The sequence below is a fragment of the Mercenaria mercenaria genome, chromosome 7 (genome assembly GCF_021730395.1).
Source record: "Mercenaria mercenaria strain notata chromosome 7, MADL_Memer_1, whole genome shotgun sequence".
Taxonomy (NCBI): Eukaryota; Metazoa; Mollusca; class Bivalvia; order Venerida; family Veneridae; genus Mercenaria; species Mercenaria mercenaria.
In genome coordinates this window covers 9,403,451-9,428,808 of record NC_069367.1, presented here as the reverse complement: position 1 = coordinate 9,428,808, position 25,358 = coordinate 9,403,451, and the positions used below count along the sequence as shown (strand labels likewise).

Genomic DNA, 25,358 nt, shown 5'->3' with positions numbered 1-25,358 from the left:
ATATATGAGATATTTGGTCTCACCAGCTATACGTTTTAACAAAGGACATTCTATATCGTTTGTCAGCTAGTCTAATTTAAAAGACATGGTCACCGTAGCGATTGGGCCTATTTCATTGTTCAAGATACTAAAGGCGTAGGCACTTCCCTGGATTTTATAACTCGTATCCTGACAGATATAGATACAGTTTTAGTCTTAGACAAAGGATGTAACTGGCTATATTTCTCAATCATTTTCGAGCGAGGTTACAACTAGACGTCAATGCACTACTGAGCCGTCCCCTGTCATCACGCAGGACAGGTATTCCAAGTACTAGCTCTTTCATATTGTCTTAATAGCCTATACAAAATGTAAAAATGCATGTCAAAAATACTTCTCAAGCCTATCATCACATGTGGTCTCATCTAAATATTTGTGCTTGCAAATATTTCGTTGTCCAGAGGCTTTCCCCCCTTTGAACTGGAACTGTAAGGTTTTTGCCGACGGTGTATACTTTGTAATTACAAAGAGGTATAAATTTTTATAGCTCTTTGGTAATTAGGCGGGGAAAAAAAACTTGAAAATCGCAAATACAACTCGAATAGCACAGCAACAAATAAGATTATTCACGTTTTTCATCGTCTGCTAACTATTTTGTCTCCAGTTACCGGTAGTTATTTTACCGCGTTTTCTGCTTGCAATTCACGATTTTCTCGTGTTTTCAGTGCACTATATAAGTGATATTCTTCACTCGAGGTTGAATATTTGACAGCATAACAAGTATTTTGATTATTTGTTTATTCCCTCTCACCCACCCTTACAGACATTTCAAGTTTCTTAATAGTTATTGCTGACGGATTGTAGCTGTATTCGAATATCAAAGGCAGATTTGACTTTTTGACTGTGGTTTAAACAAGAGTAATCATTTAGTTCTAGAGAGATTCCTCAGGCAGACATTACGTCTCCTTTATGTCCTGATAGAAAATAAGGTTCACAGTTACGTACCTTATATTTCAAGGGTCTTTAGACATGAATAGTTCCTTGATAATTATTACTGTTGAGTATTCATGTATTACTAGAACTTTAAAGGCAGATATACATTTAACATTATATGAGAACATTTGAATTCTTCATGCCAGACTCGGTATATAGGCCTACATTTAGAAAAGTAACATTCACAAGTACGCATTTAATTCTATATCAATATATTTTATGCTGTTTTTTTCCCATGCAATGCTATTCTTTCGTTATCAAATGGAAACTGCCGTTATCCTCCTTTGAGCTAGTTTTCATTTTATTTTTTATTTTACCTTGAAAGAATGTTATGTTTTACACACTGCATATTTTTTCTTATTTTGTGGTTATTCAGCTAAGCTGAGAGAGACCAGAATTGCAATCTTATATGTTGTTTAACAATTCTAGATAAGATGAGTTCAAGTTATAACATTTGGTTCATTCGGGACCTAATAGAAAGCACATTTTTACAGTTTAGATTTTCATGTATGTTTGCCTTAAATTTTGATAGTATATTTTCAGGCTGAGTGGTATACAAAGATAAAGATAACCACATTTACCCCACTTCTGCTGGTCGATCATGAACACATCGCACAACTAATCGTACATTCTGACATTTACAAGACAAATATATTCGTATTTTTTTGTACATTGGAATGCTGACAAATACTAAGTAAGACCTGTATCCTATATTTTTGTTTGTTGTTTTTGTAGTTAGGAACATGAAATTAGTGAATAATTGATTTAGAATCTACTCACGACAAAGAGTGAGTAAAAATGTTTATTTTTTTTGTCCGATATAAATACCTCATATGTCGAATAATACCCCGATCATTTATTTATAGGACTAGCGATGAGGCCATTTGTTTTCTTTAATTAGAATCAAAGAGCTAAAAAAAATAATTCTGTGTAGATACTGTGTATTTGATACTTCTTTGAGTCGTTATAAGAACTAGTAAAATGGTATATTGTTGACTGCAAACTTCGTTCTGTGTTTCACGTAAATTTTAAATTAGTTTCATTTAGTAAACTATAAATGAGTATCATTTACTTAGGCATACAGTTATTGGCCAAAAAGAGAAATTAGGGGATATTACTCCGTTTCTTGCTGGAGACAGAGTTACAAAAAGTTCACTCCCACTTTTTTCGCCAATGACGTCACATGTCAAACAGGTTGTAAGAATACGCCTAGTTTTAAAGAAATAGTTCGCTAAAATAAATGTTCCTTAACAATCACTAAACAGTTTTAAACTATAAAAGTACCGAACTGAATTAGAAATTACAAAGAAGTAAAGGCCAGTGTATATATAATCTGAATCCTGCCGTAGGAAGATTATTTTTCTTTCATTTCCGTTCTGTGATTAGGTCAGAAAGTCTTTCCTTTATTCGCGCTACTTTTAGCAAGAACATGTCCAACTACAACGGTGAATCTGAACGGTAAGTTTTATGAATGATCGAGCGAACAGATTAGAATGAAAAACTGCGAAATTAAAACTAAAACGATGTTGAATTCGTTCACAGAATTATATACACTTTAAGAGAAGAACTCTGTAGTAATTCGACAATTTAATAACACAATTTTAGCCGGTGTCATGGCGGACATCTTTTTTAGCACGTGTGAGAATTTTCGTCAAGGAAACCATATGGAGGGAAGAGAAAAATGAATGAAACATTCGTTTTGAATAGAAAAAATGGGTTTCATACTTGGGGATTTCTTGAAAAGTAAACTTGGATAAGGTATATTTTCTGTAGACGTTTATGAATATTTATGCTTTGTCTAAGAGGTCTAGGATTTCGTCGTTTTCTGACTTTGTCTAAGGACAGTCCATAAATTCAAACATTTTCAGTCTATAAATTTACAGACTGGGTATATGAAATCTGTTAAAATTACTATTTTAATCAAAACCACAGGTTTAAACTTGCAGATCAGGTGATTTGTTATTTTCAGAAAATGTGAATTTTTGAGTGATACAAGATGTCTCAAATTCACATTTTATTCTTATCTATGCATGTTATAAGCAGGTTGGAGACCCGCTAAAATGAGAGACATTCCCTCGATCTAAACACTGTCTCATTCGAAAGACAAAATATCTATCGTTCGAAGACAAAATATCTTTCGTCCAAAAGTAAATATTGCAAAAACATGAACTCTATTAAAGCAACCATTTCATTACAGTCACGTTATTTATTGTTTTAAACAACTTGTTATTTCAAGTAAACTTTACAAGAAGCACTGTTTCATAAAAGTTGGCTTAAGGGGACGCATATTGCTACATTCACAGTTCATACAGCAATGCGGAAGGGGTGCATATTCAAGAAATCGATGGTGGGAAAATAAAAAACATATTCCTAAACTGATATAATACTGATGGACACCTGTAATATTCAGTATTTTTGTGGATAAGGATGTGGTACTATGAATGGAATTCCAGACGTTTCACCCCCAAGACTTTTTTTTTAATGTATTAACCTAATTATAATACATATGATGAAATTATTCATAACTATACAACCCCCTCCCCCACCAAAAAAACATTATAATCATATTTAATAATAAAAACCAATAGGGGGTGAAAAGTCTTCATATGCTATAAAACACCAGACTTTTCACTCCCAAATTGGGGGTGAAAAGTCTTTGGAGGAAAAGTCTTGGGGGTGAAACGTCTGACACCCCTATGAATGTAATAGGAAAACAGAGGTGTTTGTGAAAGTACATTCAACACAAAATATTAAGCTTTTGTATAAGGAAAAAACAGGTTTTTTACAATAACAGTGTTCCAAATAATGTTGAAGGGATGAGATTTTCTTTCTAACACACCAGGTTTGCTTAAACATGTAAAAATTTAACGCCACGTCAGTTCATCTCGGGATGGACGCCATATTTCTCATTGACAAAAAATGTAAACAAAAAAATCAGAGTGGAATTAGCATTGCAAGGACATAACATGACATTCTACACAATGAATACCTTAGAACAGATATCTAAGATGCTACACAGATCAGGCGGGTTAAATGCATAATGATGATCACTTGAAATTCATCTTGAAAAGGTGGTTAATTTTAGTTTGTTTACATGGTTTTTAATTTTCCCACGACTTCTCGGCGATTCACTGCAAATGTATTACTGTGCCGGACGAAAGGTAACTCTAATAAACAACGGGAGACAACTTAGGTGTCAGCACGTGTACGATTTTTAAAAAAAACATGTCGATGATTATAATTTCTTATCAAATAATGAATCCTATTCAGATATTCGTCTTTAATATTAGAAAATTATTAATTTCTGTGGACATTTGTCAAAAAATATTACTTACAGTGGACTCCTTTGTGCATCAAACTGGTTTCCGCTTCAGCTGTGAGGCACTTCCGTTATACTTTTGACAACAATAACAAAACACAAAATGAATCAATAAAGTCACTTATAAACCGACTGCTACTTAAATCAGTGTAGGTAAAGTTGTTGTTACAACATTATACATGTTCGTTACGTTATGAGATAAAGTTTATCTTGAACTGCATAATCCATTAACTACGTTTACACGATATTGCATTTACAACTTCTTTGACCCCATTTTTTTACGTGAATGACAGCATTCTCGTGCAACTCAGGCAAACAGAGTTATGAAAAGTATGGTGGAGAATTCAAGGACAAATTATAAATGACATTAAAGTGAGGATAACTGTATATTCGTCCAGTTTTGATCATTCATTGACATTCCTGCTGTGTATTAAGTAACTTTTGTGAACAAGATTAGAATGTTGCTTTTGCACATATACACATTGATTGGACCTCTCAACCAAATTTCATACCTTATTTTAGGGATTTTTAAGACAGTAGATTTTCAAAAGTTTGTTGAATGTGTTTTGATATTTAAGTGCATTGCAGTTCATGAATACCAAGTTAAAAATTAATAATGGCAACATTTCTAGGCCTTTATTGTAAGCCACTAGACTTCTGTAATGATAAATGTTTAATGTATTAAGGGGAATATACTCTTTTAGTTTTGTAATGTGGCATTCCTTGACCACCGTATCTTTTCTTATGCACTACTTTGTAAAACAAACTAAATAATGTGTTTTAGCTCACATATGCCAAATGAAAAGCAAGACAGTGAACTTATTTCACATTCTTTCTTTAAATTAGAATCTGTAGGACATTGATAAATGTTTCGACAAAGTGAAGCACTATTATTTTCGCACCAAAAAGTCTTAATTGTTGACTTTGAATGTACACAAGAAGTCTTATGTAATTCAACAATAACTTTCTTGTTTCAGTTTTTCTCATTTTTATTTTAGTGAGCAATCCTTTGTGTACTTATAACAGTTGAAACAGTATTCATTTCATTTACCAAAACCGTGTACTTTTTTGCAGATAAATTTTATAATACCCCACCCACTTTTTTTCTAATTTCAAAGTACGCGTCCCCTTAAGCATTAAAATGCTTTAATGAAATTCCCAAATAGTTTGGATTTTGAAAATTTGATAAAAGAAAGATAATTTTCTTTCTTTGAAATGAATTTGCGCATTCTAAAATGAGAGTTTTAATTATTTTTTCATTAATTGTCATTACTTAAGCTAATTTGAGGCTTCTGATCTAAAGACATTTTGTCTTCCGATTGAGAGACAATGTTTAGATCAACAGGTCAGAGAGTTTGCCAATTTGAACCAGGCTGGTTGAGTTGACCCATAAAAGACATGTATACATTGGCCTTATGAACCATAAATCATGAGAAGCACGTTTTTTTTGGTTTTAAAATAGGACTAACAATCATTGTGTAGATATTCACATCATGGTATGGACATTTTATGGTTTACCGATCTTTACTTAGGCAATGCAACTACATTTCAATGAATTTGACACTTACAACAATCTGTGAATCGCTTTGATAACAGGTACATTATTTTGTACACTTGGGTCACCATAGATTTTACAAAATTCTTAAAATAAAATAATGTCTGTAGGAAAGTCTTTGTTTCAGCCATTTGTAAAATCTGGGAGATAAAGGAGGAAGAAAACATACTGACTTCTGCTGATTTGAGATGCAACCGCATATTGGTATCCTCTTGCATCTGTAACTAATATGGCAACGCTTATCTCCCTTAATACTATTTCGGTTATCTTCCTGCTTTGTCCAGCATCAAATGGCTGCTTTATGTCACATGATCATAATACAGCTGGGAAAATGGCGAACGAACTGATAAAACACGGCAGCAAAATAATGTATAAAAGTTGAAAATTTCAGTCAATTCGATGCAAATAACTCCTGCTTTACTGACAGTTCTAAATCTGTTACATATTCTCTTCGTTCTGCGGCAAAAATCTAGTTAAGGCAGCTTATATAGCTTGTCTGAGCACGAAGAGATGCTCAAAAGTAAGCGTAAATGACAAAACAAGATTGCGAATGTTTTTACAAGTTTTTCACCAGAATTTGATATTTATGACAAATATGGTTCATTAGGCCCATGTGTACTTGTCTTGTTATGGGTCAACTGGACCAGTCTGGTTCAAATGAACCAGCCTTGTGCAAACAGGCCATCTCTCTGACCTGACCAAGAGAATGTCTCTCAATTCAGGTGAACTCTTCGACCTGATAAGTGTCAGAAACATTCTATTTTTATACTAATTTTAACCTGCAGTTTTGATTGACATTCAGTACCAAGTAGAAGACAACAGTATGTGTTCATTGGAGTCGGTCATCGTCAAGATCAACAACAAAATAAATTGTAATTTTAGCAGATTTCATATTCCCAGTCTGTAAATTTGTAGCCTTACTCATTTGGCTTATCGGGATTATGATATGATATCTATAGTTGTGATCCCTCTAAGCCTTGCCAGTATCTGCATTTTACTGGGGGAAAACTAAGATTTTAAAAATATAAAAAGACAAGATTCTGGTCTTATTTGCTGCAATAAATTAAACATTAATATTCATATATAATATAACTCCGGATTTTAAACGAGAAACTTAAATGTTCGGAAATATGATGTGAACAGGTGCAAGGAGGTATCTACCCCAACACCGGTTTCAATTTACAGCGGACTGCCGATAACACTAAATTACAGAGATATGCAGAATAAGTTTAGACGTGACGGGACAGCGACAGTCGAAAGTTATCACACTGTCCTGAAAACGTAGTAAATTTGTAGACCAAAAAATCTTTGAATTTATGGATTGTCCATAGATTTACAGAATGTCTGTAAAAACGAAAATCTGTGGCCTGTCTAAGGACAGCTGAGCTTGAAGTTGATGTCTATAACTGCATAGTGCCAACCCCTCTCGCCAATGTTACAGACAGGTAATATTAATGCTGATGTATTTTCTCAATGAACAGATCGTTGGGTCGCGAGTTTGATCCTCAGACGGGGCATATGTTCTCCGTGACTATTTGATAAACGACATTGTGTCTGCAATCATTAGTCCTCCACCTCTGATAAGTCATGTGGGGAAGTTGGCAGTTACTTGCAGAGAACAGGTTTGTACTGGTACAGAATCCTGGAACACTGGTTAGGTTAACTGCCCCCCGTTACAAGACTGAAATACTGTTGAAAAAACGACGTTAAACCCAACACAAACAAACAAACAATGACCAGAATCTATTTTAAATATATCTCGAATTTTCAACAACCAAACAGCCTAAGGCAGTGTATTGGTACAAACATCTAGAATCTGAAAATAAATTATGTTGTAGTTTTCTTTTAATCACATCCTTAAGATTTTTCTATTAAAGGATGTTTGACACAAGCTAGGACTCGAACAAAATCTGAGAATCCATTACAATATTCTGCTGGTCACTGAAGTGTCACCATGTCTGGAGTCCAGCGGGATTTTTATAGGTCCAGCAGTTTTTAGATCAAGTTGATTCACATTTGTGTGTGAGGTGGGGGGGAGGGTTGGTCTATTTGGTGGAATATTAATAGGAAAAAATAACTAATATTTATTAATCAGCATGGTTTGAATGTTAAATAAACTGCACCCCTAAATAATTCAATCATCATATCTATTTAAATATGCTGACTTTGCATTTCAGATCTTTTTCCGAAGTTCAAATTTGATTTTTGTAAATTGTTTTAATAATGATTAGCCTCCATTTTATATACAGTGAGATCACACTTTCATTAAGACCAATCAAAAGTGATGTAAAGTTGTGATATTCACTAATCCCTGTTGGAATTTTACTGAAATGAACATTCGGTTTATCCATCAGTCAGTAAGTGGTCCAGTAATTTTAAAAGTACAAGATATTTTTCATGAAACTTGATACATGGATAGACATCAAAATGAAAAACATGCACATTCTCTTATTTTTGTTGCTATGGAAAAGAAAACATGGTTGCTATGGCCACAGCCAGTCAAAAAATATGTTGATGTGGAAGATTACCTTCATTGAAATAATCACTTTAGTTTACAATTTATAGTAATAGTTACTAATAGTAATACCTACTTTAAATATTCATATTATGGTATTTAATCTTTTCCTTTTCCAGGCCTCAAGAAGAGGAGAAACAACAGGAAGTGGAGCAGATCCATGATGGCCTCATTGAGGTAAGCTCATTTCTCACCTTAACACTGCATTACAGGGTTCAAGCTAGCCCAGAAAGATTGGGAGAAGTGACTTCTCCCTTCAGTGAAAGTAGGGAGAAGTTTTCTCAGAACAGGGAGAAGTGAGGCTGCGGGTCAAAACAGTCATTAATTAAACCGTATATTACAGTTTTGATGGTACAACACAAAGGAATGACATTTCAAAACAACACATATTTTACTTATAAGTACAAAATGCCAAGTATAAAATACAAACACACACAGTGAGCATGTATTTTTGCAGTAGTTTGACACATTCATAAATAATACTAAATCACCATCAGTATTATAACAGGCATGTGTAGTGTGATTTGTTGTTCGGCTCATGTGTCATGACCCCTTGCATATGCATTATCAAATTTTGCCAGTCTACATATAACACAGTGTGATTTGCCAGGCTCATCTTCCTTCCACCAGTCAAAACTAACAATAGAAAATTAATTTTTCAATTCTTATCCCTGCACACCTCTGTCTTAAACGCCCGCTGGTCAAAATCCGGATATCCAAAATTTTATGTCCGGATACTGATATACTTTCATAAGCATTGCCCAATTCTTCAGTTTAAAGAATATCTTTGACAAATTGTGATGACGCAAAGACAATTTAATAGCACTGGACAGTATCTGATATTAAAGTCTACAATGACAAGACCTTTTATTGAAGAAAATTAAGAAAAGTGTTCATGAAATACCGGCAAGTTGCCACCGCGAGCAGACATTCTGACAGCCTACTTTGACAAATGATTTTTTCAGAGCAACTGGGAGCAGGTCGTCGACAACTTCGATGACATGAGCCTGCGCGAAGAACTTCTTAGAGGAATATACGCCTATGGCTTTGAAAAGCCCTCTGCCATTCAAGCACGTGCAATTCTGCCATGTATAAAAGGTGAGTAAATAAGGCTAGACAGGTTGTATTAATTTTGAAGTACCTAATATATCTGTTACGAATATGCGATTTACCAGTTAGACAGTAATGTGACAAATTGATATCACTACTTCCTTGTTTGAATACAGCCAGTGGTTCTGATCTGACACTTTGAACAGCTGAAGATGTACACTCTTATCATACAGCCATGAGGCCAAACAAAATAAAACTTCTGTGTATCAAGACATCAGTTAATTGTGCACTGATCCCAACAATTTTTTTTTTTCATTAAAAAAATTGTGAAGTGATTTGTTAAAACTCAGTTATGTTATTATTTATTACACTTTCTACTTGAAATAAAAAGAGAGTCAAATTTTTTAAAAAGGCCAACCTACTGGTTTCCTACCCTATTTTTATGGGTCAAGCAACCCTACATGCCAGTCTTTACAGAAAGGGGTTGTTTGTCCATCCTTGTTTAAGTTTTACTGAAAAATAATTGGACATGCAAAAATATCATTTGATGATTTCTAGGGTTACATGATTATCCTTCCCTAAAGGATCAGCATGCTTCTGTGTTTAGAGTAGAAACAATTTACTTCTGTATTGATTCCTTCATTTGACATTCTTTTAAAATTTAAAACGAAATACTTTTATACTTGAGTAATATTAAAAAAAGGAGTGCACATAGAGTCCACAAGGAAATGCCTCATAAAGTATGATTGTCGGCATAGCCAAGATAAAGGGTACCCCTGATGTTGCACATATGGTGAATTTTAAACTCAATCAAAATTTCATATCTTATCATATGATTTCAAGGTACATCCTTTGCGCACAAGAATCTATCAGGGTTTTCATCAATTATGCAAAAAAAAAAGAATTACGGATCCCAAAGGGAACCCACCCCTTGGGGCCAGGGACTCACATGCCAAAGCAAAACGTACCAAAAACAGAAAAAATTTAAAATTTCTAGGTTGAAATAAGTTAAAATATTTAAAATTAAATGTTTTAAAATATTGGGCTTTAGGGAAAAAATTTAATTTTAAAAAATTTAAAATATCCAAGCTTTTAAAACCCAAAGAAAATATGACTGCCCCCCAATTACATTTCTGAAAAAAAACTAAAAAAAGTATAAAGCTTCCTTAAACCTATTAAGAAATATGATAAATAATAAAGTTTTCCCAAAAATAAATTTTTAAACATTTCTGAAAAGAAAACCTAAAAAATTGATTTCGGCCTGGATTAAATTTAAATAAAAGAACAGAAAAAATTTCTCAAAGAAAAATTTTTCAATCATTTAAATTAGGATTTTTTTTTGGGTTTTAACAGACATTTAAAAATTATAACTAACAATTTTTTTTTTATTTCTTTTTTTTTTTATTTTTTATTTAAATTTTAAAAAAAAATTTAAAAATTTTTTAAAAAAAAAATATTAAATTTTTAAATTTTTTAAAAAATTTAAATCCTTCAAAGCTCATGTTTAAAATCCAACGATATTTGTTGACTCTCGTCAATGTGATTTTTAGCGCCGGTACCCATCAAAAATAGCATTTCAAATTCATAAAATATTTAAATTTAAAAATAGTTTTAAACAAAATGTCACATTGCACAAATGTGTTGATTAATTTACAAACATACTTATTTAAATTTCCTTTGCTGAATAATTCACAATAATTTTCACCGAATGGAACCTCCCCCGCAAGACTAATCCATTTCTGGTCCGGGCGTGTATAAACAAAGACCTATTTTTTGGTGCCATGCTTCACGAAGAAATTTTTCCCATTATTTTATTTTTGATAAAATTTTTTTACAGTAAAGAAATTATTGAATCGAAATAATTTTACAAAACATGCTTTTCAATATCACTATTTATACACTCCGCGATTATACGTCGCCAAAATAATTTCACTTGGGCTGTGCCCTCGAAAAATTAATATGTTCGACGTATACCCCCACTTGTATAAATAGTGAAAAGGGCAGTTTTGCTATAAAAATTTCTTAAATAAAACATGTTTAAACCTAGAAAAGAAGTTCCTGAATGAAAATAAAGAATTTGAAATTTTTTAAAAATATAGACTAAATGGGCCCAAAACGGACCACACAATATTTTTCATCCTGCTTCAGCAACAGTACACAAAATTTTAAAAAAAATTGTTTTTCTTCAGCTTTTTGGTTCCTGTTACGGGTCCATGTTGATAGTTTGTTTTTTTTACATTATCTGGAAAAGACTGGAAAATTGTAACAGAAAGGGGACTCGTTAGGGAAGTGTAAGTCCGGGGCCCCTTTATAACATTTTAACTTGTTTTATTATCAATAAAAAACTTTAATACAATTTTTATTAAAAGTCTGATACAGTGACCCTTTAAACCTACTTTATATACTAAACAAACATCAATATGCTTAGATCTAAGAAAAGGTTGGAAATTGCAAAAATAAAATTACTTTTTTTCAATTATTTTTTTTCCCATTATACGTTTACTATCAACATTTTAGTGTTTGAAAAATAAAGCCTTTTGTTATATCATAAATGAGAAAAAATATTAGAAAGGGGATATGTTTATTGCATAAAAAAATTCTGTTTTAGTTGCATGAATAGGGGGGCTCGGACTCTACGGGGCTAGGGGACAAAAATTTTTTTTTAAAATTTTTTTCTGCTTCTTCTCTGAAGAAATGTTTTTTTCTGAGTTAGTATTGGGAAAACCCCCAAAAAAAATCAAAGGTTCTTTTTTTATATTGCTCTTGTTTTTGTGCAAGCGTACCTGTTGAAAATGGGGCAACGGACTCTACAAAAAAAATGTCAAATTTCGCTATCTTTTTCAAAAATAATTTAGGCGAATAAATATCTTGCTTTTAGATGCTGGCAAATGTGTTTCTTTTTCATGTTTATAATGATTAACTCCAATCAAAGAAAAAACTTTGGTTTCCCTTTGTAGAAACAGAGCAGGTAAAAACAATCAACGCAAACAAGTGATGATTTAGTTATTTTACAAATATCTTGAATTTTTTCGAACCAATTTAAAATCTGTAAAAAAATGTTTTACCTGAAGAAATTGAAGTTTGAAAACTTGAAATAAAAATTTAACAAACTAAATTAGTAATTTAAAAATGGTCAAAAAGAAATGAATTTTTCGTCAACAGCAAAAAACGATTAAAATGCCCCATTTTTTCGACTCGCAACCCCTTTGTAAATAGAAAAAACGGGAAAAAAAAGTAAAATAAACCAACATCACCAAAAAAGCTCTAACAAATATTTTTTTAAAAAAAAGAAAAGTTTAAATTGTTTTCCCCTTAAATTTTGTCAGAAACAACATCAATCTGACAAAAAGTACATCCCCATATACGCACGCATGGGATCTGAAAACGACCTATTCATTCCTCGTTCTGAGGGGCTTTTTCGCTAGCCATTCAGAGCCTAGTTTACAACACTTGCAAATCTACAGTACATTGACTTTTGATTTTAAAATTTCTTATGTCGTAATGTATCAGATACCGATTAGCTCAGTGGGTAGGCCACTTGCTTTGAAACGGGGGGTCCCGGGTTCGGTCCGGAATAACCGCATATTTTTCTTTCCTTTGAAAATCGAACAAGTCTCTGATTGGATACAAAAAAATAGCAATAATAAAACCCAAAATATACAGAAGACGAATGTAAATGGGTCGTTCTCAGATCTCTTTTAAAGATAAAGTACTTTAGTCAGATTTGAAATCAACTTTAAAACACGGGGAATATAAAAAGTGCCCATTTATTTGGGCTTTGCCGGTTAAAAAGAAAACATTTTATGTATTATTTTTAAATTTTAAAAATGGTTGAGAAGTATTTTGTGTATTACAGGCCGAGATGTGATTGCTCAAGCCCAGTCTGGTACTGGCAAGACGGCAACCTTCTCTATAGCCATCCTAGAACAACTCAAAGTTGACTTTCCGGAATGTCAGGCTCTTGTCCTGGCCCCCACTAGAGAACTGGCTCAACAGGTATTTGCTTTCTCTGGAACTAAACCATTCTTTAATTAGTTTTAACCACCTTGATAGCCTGGGGCCTCCATTACGAGGGGTTAGGGTCGCTGATTTCAAATCACTTGCCCCCTTGTTTGGGGTTCAACCTCACTAGGGGCTTAAATTTCTTCATGTGGGGAAGCCATCTACTTTTAGGGAAAGGGCGATGGTTCTACCCGGGTGCCTGCCATGATGAAATAATACACGGGGGGCACCGGGGGTTTCCTCCCCATAAAAGCGGAAGTTACCATATGAAAACCTATAATTGTGTTAGCACGAAAAACCCCTAAAAAAGAGAAAACCTTTATAGCCTAGGGCAGACGTCTATTCGAGTGGGGAAGGTTTGGTTGATCCCTGGCCTTCATCATACCGGGGTTTGGGAAAAGGAAACTAACCCCCTTTGCTAGACACACAAATTTAAAAGGGGAAACTAGCTTCGCTTCTCTCATCCCTTGTGGCGATGGTTCCTCAAAAGAGGTTTTGAGAGTGATAATAAAAGTTGTAGAACGTGTTTTCTCAATCACCTAAAATAAAATAGTAAAATTTCAACAAAATAATTCCTGTACCGTTTTCAATCATGAATTAACATTTTGCTATATATATTTAGAAAACATCTCTCGGGGTAAAAGTAATTTTAACACCTGAAACAGTTTAGCTTTAAGTATTTCAGAGCATTATTTTGAGATGAGAAACTTGGCCACTTTCTGAAAAAGAACATATTTAGTCCCTTTGATAGTTCAAAGTTTTAGTTTTGATAGGTTTAAACTTGTTAAGACACTTGAAGTTTATGTTTTATATTTCAGATCCAGAAAAAAAATGAAGCTCTGGGAGATTAAGGGGGGCCCGTCCACGCCTTTTTGGGGGACGCTGTCGTGATGAGTACAGAAATTGCAGAGTACACGTGCACGTCGGGGTGGGCACTCCCGGTAGAGTACACGATATGATCAACAGAAGAGCTCTAGGTAATGAATAGCAGAGCTTAATTCCCTTTCTGTTGGTCTGTAACACCTGAATTAACTACTTAGTTGTTTAGTGATTGCTGTGCATCATTTTTTGAGCCACACCAGGAAAACCAACAAGTTCTTTTGCGCCCCAATAGATCCAGACCACCCCCCCAGGCTAGTCGGGATCCATGCTTTTTTGCTTTAAAAGCCTTTGCAATTAGTAAATTGCAAAGAAAAGCTTAGCAAACAGATGGATTCTGACCAACGGTGTGGATGACAGGTTGGCGGAAAATGGGCCTCAAAGCACTTTTGGGTTTTCTCATGGGGGCTCTTTAATAAAAACTTTTTTTGTTTCTCATTGTCCAACCGCATCGAAAAATCATGTCATTCTATTTTTTTAAAACCAAATTTTAAAGATTTTCAACTAATTTCCATAATGAAACAGTGGCAATACTCCCCTTTTGAGTTTATTCATGTTGGGAAATCATCCAGCTGTGGTTACAGTAGATTGATGGTTCTACAGCTGTGCCGGATTTTGCAATGAATGTTTGGATGGGCCTGTAGGTCTTCCTCCACTAGCAAAATCATTCATGGCAAGGTTTAAGATCGTTACTTCTAGTACTGTAAAAAGGAGAAATTTTCGTGAGGGTTTAGAAATTTTTGCGAGGGTTTAATTTTGGTTTAAGTTGGTTACTTTTAGTACTGTATAAAGCAGAACTTTTCGTGAGGGTTTAGAAATTTTGAGAGGGTTTAATTTTTGCTATATTTGTGAGGCCATACATCTCGCGAGAATTAATCCTCCCGTAAATATTTACGATTTGTATGATTTAAAATAAAGAAGGGTACCAGTTTAACAATTTCGCAAATATTAAACCTCATGAACATACTCAAAATTTAAAATCTTGAAATTTGACCCACAAAAAATGTGCTTTTACAGTATAAATTGAAAAATATAAAAAATTAAAAATTTTTCTTATATGTGTTTTTTAAATTTTATTGATGATTAAAGTAATGAATTTTATGGTATTTTTAACCCAAGAAGTAAAAGAGTTGATTAATGAAGCGATGAAATTTTGTCACGGGGGTTAAAGGACAATTTATGAGTGTTCAGATACAGCCTCAAGATATACGGGTTTTATATACATTGTCTCATGGTTTGTTGGAAATGTTCTATTCATGGTTTGTAGAAACAGTTCTACCCTACTCATGGTTTGTTGGAATATTTCATTCCGGTTTGAAGAAAGCCAATAGTTTCCCCCTTGGTAGAATTCCCTTCAAATAAATAAACTTAACTAAATGGAAAGTAACTATTCTAAAATTTACTTAAAAGAAAAGGGAAAAAAAAAAAAACCATTTAACGAGATGTAACTGTGAAATTAATTCTTGGCATGAAATTTCGTTGTGCCCAGTCAAAATGGCTGTTTGGTGGGGGCTGAAAATTTTTGATGTCCAATGTCCATTTGGATTTGATTTCACAGATTGAAAAAAACAAAACAAAATCAAAACAAAAAAATTTAACCTGCATGTAATGATTCCACAATATAAGTATTACATATTCACTGTGTATATTTCAGGTTATTCTCTTGTTGGCTACTATGCCTGATGAAGTATTAATATTCACTGTGTAAATTTCGGGTTATACTCTTGCCGCTACATCCTGATAAGTTTTACATTTTCACTGTGTTTTTTAAGGAAATTCTCTTGTTGCTACTATCCTGATGAAGTATTCATTTTCATTTGGTATATTTAGTTTTCTCTTGCCGGCTCTATGCCTGATAAAAGTATTACATTTCACTGTGAAATTTTTTCGGTTATTCTCTTGCCGGCTACTATGCCTGTGAATATTACATATCACTGTGTATATTCAGGTTTTTCTCTTTTGGGCTACTATCCTATGAAGTATTAAAATTTTCACTGTGTATATTTCAGGTTTTCTCTTGCCGCTACTATGCCTAGAAGTATTACTTTTTTCCCACTGTGTATATTTGGTTATTCCTTGTGGGCTACATGCCTGATGAAGTTTACATATTCCTGTGTATTTCGGGTTTTCTCTTGTCGGCTACTATCCTATGAAGAATACAATTCACTGTTTTAATTTCGGTTATACTCTTGCGGCACTTGCCTGATAAGTTTTACAATTCACGTGTATATTCAGGTTATTCTCTTGTCCTACTAGCCTGATGAAGTATTACTATTCACTGTGTAAATTTTCGGGTTATTTCTTGTGGCACTAGCCTGATGAATTTTACATATTCACTGTGATATTTCAGGTTATTCTCTTGTCGGCTACTATGCCTGATGAAGTATTACATATTCACTGTGTATATTTCAGGTTATTCTCTTGTCGGCTACTATGCCTGATGAAGTATTACATATTCACTGTGTATATTTCAGGTTATTCTCTTGTCGGCTACTATGCCTGATGAAGTATTACATATTCACTGTGTATATTTTCAGGTTTTTCCCTTTTGTGGGCTACATGCCTGATGAAGTATTAATATTCACTGTGTATATTTCGGGTTATTCTCTTGTCGGCTACAGCCTGAAAAGTATTAATTTCACTGTGTTATTTCAGGTTATTCTCTTGTCGGCTACTAGCCTGATAAGTATTACATATTCACTGTGTATATTTCAGGTTATTCTCTTGTCGGCTACTATGCCTGATGAAGTATTACATATTCACTGTGTATATTTCAGGTTATTCTCTTGTCGGCACTATGCCGAAAAGTATTCATATTCACTGTTTTTTTTTTCCGGTTATTCTCTTGTGGGCTACATGCCTATGAAGTATTACATTTTCACTATGTAATTTCGGGTTAACCTTTTGTCGCTACTAGCCTATGAAGTATTACATATTCACTAGATATTTCATTTATACTCTTGCCGCAAGCCTGATGAAGTATTAATATTCACTGTTTATTTCGGTTATACCTTGTCGGGCTACTATGCCTGTGAAGTTTAAAATTCACTGTGTATATTTTCGGGTTTAAATCCTTGCGCTACTATGCCTGATAATTTTAAAATTTTCACTTTATATTTCAGGTTATTCTCTTGTCGGCTACTATGCCTGATGAAGTATTACATATTCACTATGTATATTTCAGGTTATTCTCTTGTCAGCTGCTAGGGCCTGATAAAGTTTTACATATTCATAGTATTTTTCGGGTTATACCTTGTCGGCACTATGCCTGATAAGTTTACATATTCCTGGTATATTAGAGGTTATCTCGTCACTGCTAGTTATGCCTGAGAGTATTACATATTCACTATTATTTTTCGGGTTATACTCTTGTCGGCTACTATGCCTGATGAAGTATTACATATTCACTATGTATATTTCAGGTTATTCTCTTGTCGGCTACTATGCCTGAGAAGATTACATATTCACTATGATATTTCAGGTTTTTTCCTTGCGCTACTTCCTGATGAAGTATTACATATTCACTAGTTTTTTTCAGGTTATTCCTTGTCAGCTGCAGCCCATCTGAGAAGTTTTTACTATTCACTATGTATTTTCAGGTTATTCTCTGTCGGCACTAGCCGATGAAGATTACATATTCATATGAAATTTTTCGGTTATTCTCTTTTCAGCTGCGTCTATCCCTGATGAAGAATTACATATTCACAAATTATATTAAGGGGTTATTCTCTTGTGGGCTACTCCTGAAAAGTATTACATATTCACAATTAAATTTCGGGTTATTCCCCCTTGTCAGCTGCAGTCAATGCCGTGAAGTATTACATATTCACGTGTAATTTCGGGTTTAAATTCTCTTGTCGGCTACATCCCAGAAGTATTACAATTCACTGTTAATTTCGGTTAAACTCTTGTCGGCTACTAGCCTGATGAAGTATTACAATTCACTGTGTATATTTCGGGTTATTCTCTTGGGGGCTACAGCCTATGAAGTTTTACAATTCACTAGTAATTTCAGGTTTTCTCTTGTCGGCTACTATCCGATGAAGTATTACATATTCACTATGTATATTTCAGGTTATTCTCTTGTCGGCTACTATGCCTGATGAAGAATTACATATTCACTATGTATATTAGAGGTTATACTCTTGTCGGCTACTATGCCTGATGAAGAATTACATTTTCACTGTGTATATTTCGGGTTATTCTTTTTGCGCTACATCCGATGAAGTATTACATATTCCTATGAAAATTTCAGGTTATTCTCTTTCGGCTACTAGCCGATAAATATTACATATTACTATTAAATTTCAGGTTATTCTCTTGTCAGCTTGTCTATGCCTATGAAAAATTTACATATTCACTAGTAATTTCAGGTTTATCCTGTCGCTAAAAATGCCTGATGAATATTAAAGTGACCAAAAAAAGGTTTTGAAGAACCTATTCAATTCAGTGAAAAAAGAAGAATTGCCCCTCGGGGGTTTTGGGCATTTTTACATTAAGAGAAAAAAGGTAAGGCTTTTTTACAAGAATGTTTTTAAAGGGATTTTTTTTGCTGCATTGGTTTTAATGACTTTTAAAGTTGAGGGACTAGACATCCAGCAATGCTTTTTGGTAAATTTTTACTAAATACAATTTAAAGGTGCCAAGATCCTAAAATCTCAAATCTGAAGTATTTTTTGAAAAAACTTAAAAACTTTAAAAGTCTTCCCAAAGCACCATTTTTTTTTTGGATTTACGGGCCGAAAAGGGAAGTAATTAAAAGAACGGCTTTGGTGAGGTTAAAACTCACTGTAGTTTTGATCTCAATAAGTCAGTTTACATTGTGTTCCTTAAGAATAAAATGGACAGCAGTCAAAACCTTAATGAAAAGGAATGATTGAACTTGTAACTGAAGTCACAGCACCCTGTGAAATTGTTTAATTTTATGGTTTGGGCCACATGAATTCAGTGCCCCGGATGAGGGTTGAACCCACATCAGTTTTGTTTTGTAAGACAGTGAAAACTTTTGCTTCTGACAGGGCCCCCCGTGGTGATCGGGAAGGTTTCAGGCTTTGGGAAAAATTTGACATTGACTGATGGGTTCCACATCACCAGGATTGAATTTTTTTTAAGCAAACTATCAAGCTGATTTTAAAGGGAAAGGGTTGGGAGTTCTGCCCCCAGTGATTTTTTTTACTTTTTTTGGCAAAGCCCATGCCTTTTTTAATTTGGTTTTTTGCGCGAAAACTTTAAAATTGGGAAAACTAACAAACCTTAATAAAGAAATCATTTTGAATTTTATTTTAAAAGGTAAATTATTTCACAAATATGCACTGAGGGTTTAACAGACAGACAGCAGGTTTTTTCTGATGTCACGGGTCTGATGGCTCAGAAAAGCTTTGGGTCACCATGACTTCTGTTGATTTTTGAGGGGCTTTTGTGGGGGCCAAAATTTCTTAGACAGATCATTTGCTTTTTTTTTACGTTTGATTTGAATTTAATTTTTCAACTTTACCAAAAATGTTCGAAAGTCCGGGGTATGATGGCGTTTTAAGTTTTATTTTTTTTTAAATATTTGGAATTATGCACATTTTCGTAAAATTTTGGGAAGTTTCAACATTTTTTTTTTGGCTCATTTTGACCTTTTAAAAAGCGTTTGCGACCGTGATGAAAGTCATACTAAATGCCTTACATGCCGGACCCTTTTAGTAAACAAGCCTTCGAGTTGGCAACAAAATTCTGCGAAAAACCATAATTAGAGCGGAAATTTTAAGATTTTTGCATCGTTTTATTCAACTTTTTACAAGAAACAAAACTTAAATTGGGAAAAAACATCTCGTTTTTTGGGGTTTTTTAAAACATTTTTTTGGGAATTTTTACCATTTTTTCACTTGGAAGACGCCAATTTTGGGAGCAAAAAGGCGCAAAAAAAAACACGCCCGGACCGTTCGTGGGTTTGAAAAAGCCGGAGGGGCACCGGGGTTTCCTTTTACCATCAGAACTGGGGAAATTGCTGAGACCTTTAAATTATTTTTGGGGTGACGTTAAAACCCAAAAAATACAAACAAACAACATCTGCTTAAAAAAATGGGCATTTTAGGTCTTCCTAAAAGCACCAGTTTACTTTAAATGGGTTTACGGGCCCTCAAATGGGAAATAATAATTAATGACTAGTTTTGGTGAGGTGGGGGAATTTTTTTTTTTTCATCCAAAAAGTCAACCAACAAACTAAATAAATAAAGGGGTCATTTTTCAATTTTATAGTTTTTATCTAAGTCTTCCCAAAACACCAGTGTAACTTTTAAAGGTTTTACGGCCGTAATGGAATAATGAATTTAAAGACTGCTTTTGGGGGAGGGGGGGACATTTTCTTTTTTTTTCATCTCAATAATCAACCAACAATTCCTAAAATAAAAAAGGGATCAGTTTCAAGTTTAAAGTTTTTATCTAACTTCCCAAAAAACACCAGTGTATCTTTAAGGTCTAACGGGCCCCAAATGGAAGTAGAAAAGTATGACTGGCTTTTGGGTGAGGTGGGGACATTTTCTGTTGTTTTCATCTCAATAAGTCAACCAACAATTCTCTAAAGTAAATAAAGGGATCAGTTTCAATGTTTATAGTTTGATCTAAGTCTTCCCAAAAGCACCAGTGTATCTTTATGGTTCTACTGGCCGTCAAATGGAAGTAGATAAAGTAGTGACTGGCTTTTGGGTGAGGTGGGGACATTTTCTGTTGTTTTCATCTCAATAAGTCAACCAACAATCTCTAAAGTAATTAAAGGGATCAGTTTCAATGTTCATAATTTGATTTGAGTCTTCCCAAAAACACCCGGTACTACAATGGGGTTTTACTGGCCGTCAAAAAGGGAAATAGATAAAGAGTGGGGGCTTTTGGGGGAGTGGAAAACATTTTCTGTTGTTTTCATCTCAATAAGTCAACCAACAATACTTAAAGTAAAAGGCCCGAACTGACTATCTGCAGCTTCCATTTGTTTACTATTCTCTTAACGACTTAGGCATTCGGGTTTTTAAAAAATTAAAAATAATTTTTTGTTCTTGCGATTGTGCCTAAAAGCATTTGGAAATACATAATTTTGGAAATTCTGATTGTTTTTTAAAAGGGCCCTCCCAAAACAAAAACTAAAAAAAAATGCGCTCTAAATACATGCAAAAATAAATGCCTTCGGCTGGCACGAGTTTATCTGTTAATTTTAAAAAACCCCACAAAAGGAAGTATAGTAATAAAATGACTTTTGGGTGAAGTGGAAACATTTCCTGTTGTTTTCATCTCAGTAAGTCAACCTACATACCATACATACCTAGTTATAAAATGATTAGATCTTGATAAATTTACAGGCTAGTGTTACTGTGTCGTCATTTAATATTTTATGGGCACGGAAGTTTATGGTTTTCGCAAAAGCGTCTCATTTCATGGTGTTATGAATTCGTGGATTTCAACTTCTTAATTTAAAGTGTATTGGAGTTTTTACTGGCTTGTTGTGATTTAATTTCATGGAATTTGGATCAACCATGAAATCCACGAAAAATTAGTCGTCATCCCGTTTCCCGCCATGAATATTAAAGATTTCCAGTACAATTATGGGGTTTAATACATTTTGATTGTTGACAACAGGAATTTTAGAACAAACGACAGAGTCTATTTGTGAGCATCTTTTTCCCCAGCTGAAAAATTTTTAGCCATCCAGTTGGCTTTTGGGAAGGGCAGGGTTTTTCCCAGTGCCCCGCTCGTATAAAAAAACACGGGGGGGCACCAGGGTCTTCCTCTACCATCGAGCTGGTAAGCCCCATATGACCTAAATTGTGTCGTGCGACATTAAACATAACAAAATAAATAAATAAATAGCTGTGTAGTTTCTCTCTGAAATCCATAAAAGATATATGTATGGCTTATTTATAATATTTCTGTGTTTACCAGGAGTGGAAATTGGATACTCTGTGTGATTTGTACGAGACTTTGACAATTACCCAAGCTGTGATCTTCTGTAATACCCGCAGGAAGGTAGACTGGCTCACAGAGAAAATGTTGTCTCGAGATTTCACTGTATCTGCCATGGTAAGCTTGAGTCATTGTCTTGTTGTTGCTGTTTGAAACTAGTTTCTACTTCTTTGTATGGACCATATTTAGATTGGTTCATACTATAAGGGAATGCTTCTTCGACTTGGGTGAAATATTTTTACTTTGAACCAATATAACATATAATTGTCCCTACATGAACATACAGTTTGTTGTTCATTTAATATTTCCCAAAAAATAAAAAGAAAGTCAGTTACACTGACATAAAGTTTTTAGAAAACTACCAAAGTAGAAATTTTGACTTTCAATGTACTTAGATACCCGAGGTGAATTCTGAATGACCTTTTAGAAGTCGAAAAAATACAGATTTAAGGAAATAACATTCGTTACCTTTCTGTTAATGTAAAATATAAGTGTTATATATCGCAATATAATATATGACTTGTTCATTAAAGCACGGAGACATGGACCAGAAGGAACGTGATGTTATTATGCGGGAGTTCCGTACCGGTTCCAGCCGTGTGCTTATCACCACCGACTTGCTTGCACGTGGCATTGACGTGCAGCAGGTGTCTCTGGTCATCAATTACGATCTGCCAGCTAACAGAGAAAACTACATTCACAGGTAAGATATATATATGTATATGATATCAGTCTGACTCTGTTATTGAGGAATTGAAATGTTCTGATGTTTAAAATGATGCATTTCATGATTTGTACCAAGACAGATGTACCTGTAACAACCAACTTTGATTTTCTGAGGTCTGATAATTCATGAATTATTAACTTTTTAAGCTGTCCCGATATTTGATTATTTCAAAAAATAAAAGTGTGATTTAAATTTTGGGGTATTTCCTAAAAAGGCGGACTAACTGTTAAAAAAAAGTAAAAGTTTTAAGAGTGCATCAATATTTTCAAACTTGAAAAACAAGAGAAGATAAAGTTGATTTTCACTGGGGAAAAAAAATTTTTCCCAGGGGTTCCAGGGGGGTCTCAAGTTTTACAAATTTATAAATAAAAAAAAATTTAAAAATCTTCTTTCGAAACTCAAAGGCCTAGGGTTTTCATATTTTTGGATATTGCATTGCCTTGTGGTCCTCTACCAAAATGTTCAAATTATGCCCCGGGTAAAAAGGCCCACCCTGGGGGGGCACTTGTTTTTTGAGTTATATAGAATAAAAACTCAAAAATTATCAATCATATTTCCTGGACTGCTTTAATTAATTACCTACAATGATGACCCCAATGATTAGGGGGCACTTAACTTGACCTTGACCTACTGCCTACTTTCTTTTTTTGAGATACACCTTGAAATTTTTGGGTGACATGTCAGGTTTGCACACTGCTTAAAATTTACTTTCAGTGACCATGAAAGTGACCTAATGACCTACTTTCTAATTTTTAGCATCATTTTTTAAACATTTTAAACAGTGGCTCTTATTACTCGGGAGCGATTCAGGGGCATCATGACCCTCTTTTCATTCAAGATCCAATTTCATAGTGTCGTGACAGTATTCAAAAGCTGTTGTGTGCAACATGTCCACAGTGTAACAGTGATGCATTTCGAAGTGTCATAACACCCATTAAAAAAGCTTCTGTGTAACAAGTCCAAGGTGTAACAGGAATGCATTTTAAAGTGTCATGACAGTGTATGAAAGCTGTTGGTCCATTCAAAGCATAATAACCCTTCAGTTATAATACACATACAATTACATAAATTTTTTCTTAAGCTGATTGAAACGCATACCCTTTACACTGTGAAAACCGTTGTGTTAACTTGTCCATGTAACAATGATGCATTTCAAAGGGGTCTTAAAAAATTTTTAATGCCCATGAAAGTTTCTGTGTAACAAGTCCAAGGTGTAACAGGAATGCATTTTAAAGTGTCATGACAGTGTATGAAAGCTGTTATGTCTCATTCAGATGCTAGAGTAATCCTTCAATTATAAAACAGCATTCAGTAACATAATGTTGGGCGTCGAGCTAGATTTTAAAAAGCATACTCCCGTACACTGTTTTTATAGAAAATTTTTTAAAGGCCTTGTGGGGGTAGAATATTGGTATTTGAGCTGCGGCATGAGAAAACCAGTACTGCATTTGCGACCAGCATGAATCCAGATCAGTCTGCGCATCGGCGCAGTCTGTTCAGGATCCATGCTGTTCGCTAACGGTTTCTCTAATTGCAATAGGCTTTAAAAGCGAGTAGCATGGATCCTGACCAGGCTCTGTGGATACCAACTGTTCGGACCAGCTGGGGCCAAACGCTTGTTGGTTTTTCTCATGGTGCGGCTCATTTTTTTTTCCCGGGGTGTTCAAATTTGATGTGCATGTTTCAGCTGTATAAAACATTAGTGTTAAAATTTGAACTAGTTAACAAGAAAGGAAATGTATGTGTCAATTTTAAATTTTAAAAAGTTTTTTTTAAAGTTCTGCTAGCCAATAAAGAGGGACGCATAAATTGTTGTACAAAAACTTTAAAGAGTAACACAATGCCATTAGAAATGATGATCTGTTGGTGTTGAATATAATAGACTATGTAAAGTTATTATTGTTTATAGGGCAAATGAATTGATAGAAATCTTAAGTTTCCGGCCAAGCTCAGTCCTAATACAAACGTGTATCAATCTGTAATGTAGTGTTTCTTTATTTCGATGAGTCATCTTTTATTGGACAGTGTAAACTGAAAAGGGATTAACCCTTACCCTGCTAAATTTCTAAAATGGACTGATACATCTTATGCCGCCACCAGGCTAAAGGATAACAGGTGGTATCCAAATATAAAATATTAAATTGGTGTACTGATAAAAGATCTTTTCTACTTTCAGGATTGGCCGAGGAGGACGATTTGGTAGAAAAGGAGTTGCAATAAACTTTATCCTCGGGAACGAGGAACTCTAAAGACATTGAAAAATTTAAACATCAGATTGGGAAATGCCCATAACTCCGATCTCATCAATAATTTGGCTGTCTACGAGTTGTTTCCGTGCGCTTATTTCACTATAATAAAATAGTCATTGGTACTGAGATCTGGAATATTGTTGAATTTTGTCATT

The 25,358-nt window shown here is 34.1% G+C and overlaps 1 pseudogene; it reads left to right on the top strand.

Moving 5' to 3' along the window:
- The first annotated feature begins 2,286 nt into the window (after positions 1–2,286).
- LOC123555036 (eukaryotic initiation factor 4A-II-like) lies at positions 2,287–25,203 on the top strand (annotated as a pseudogene).
- The last annotated feature ends 155 nt before the right edge of the window (positions 25,204–25,358 follow it).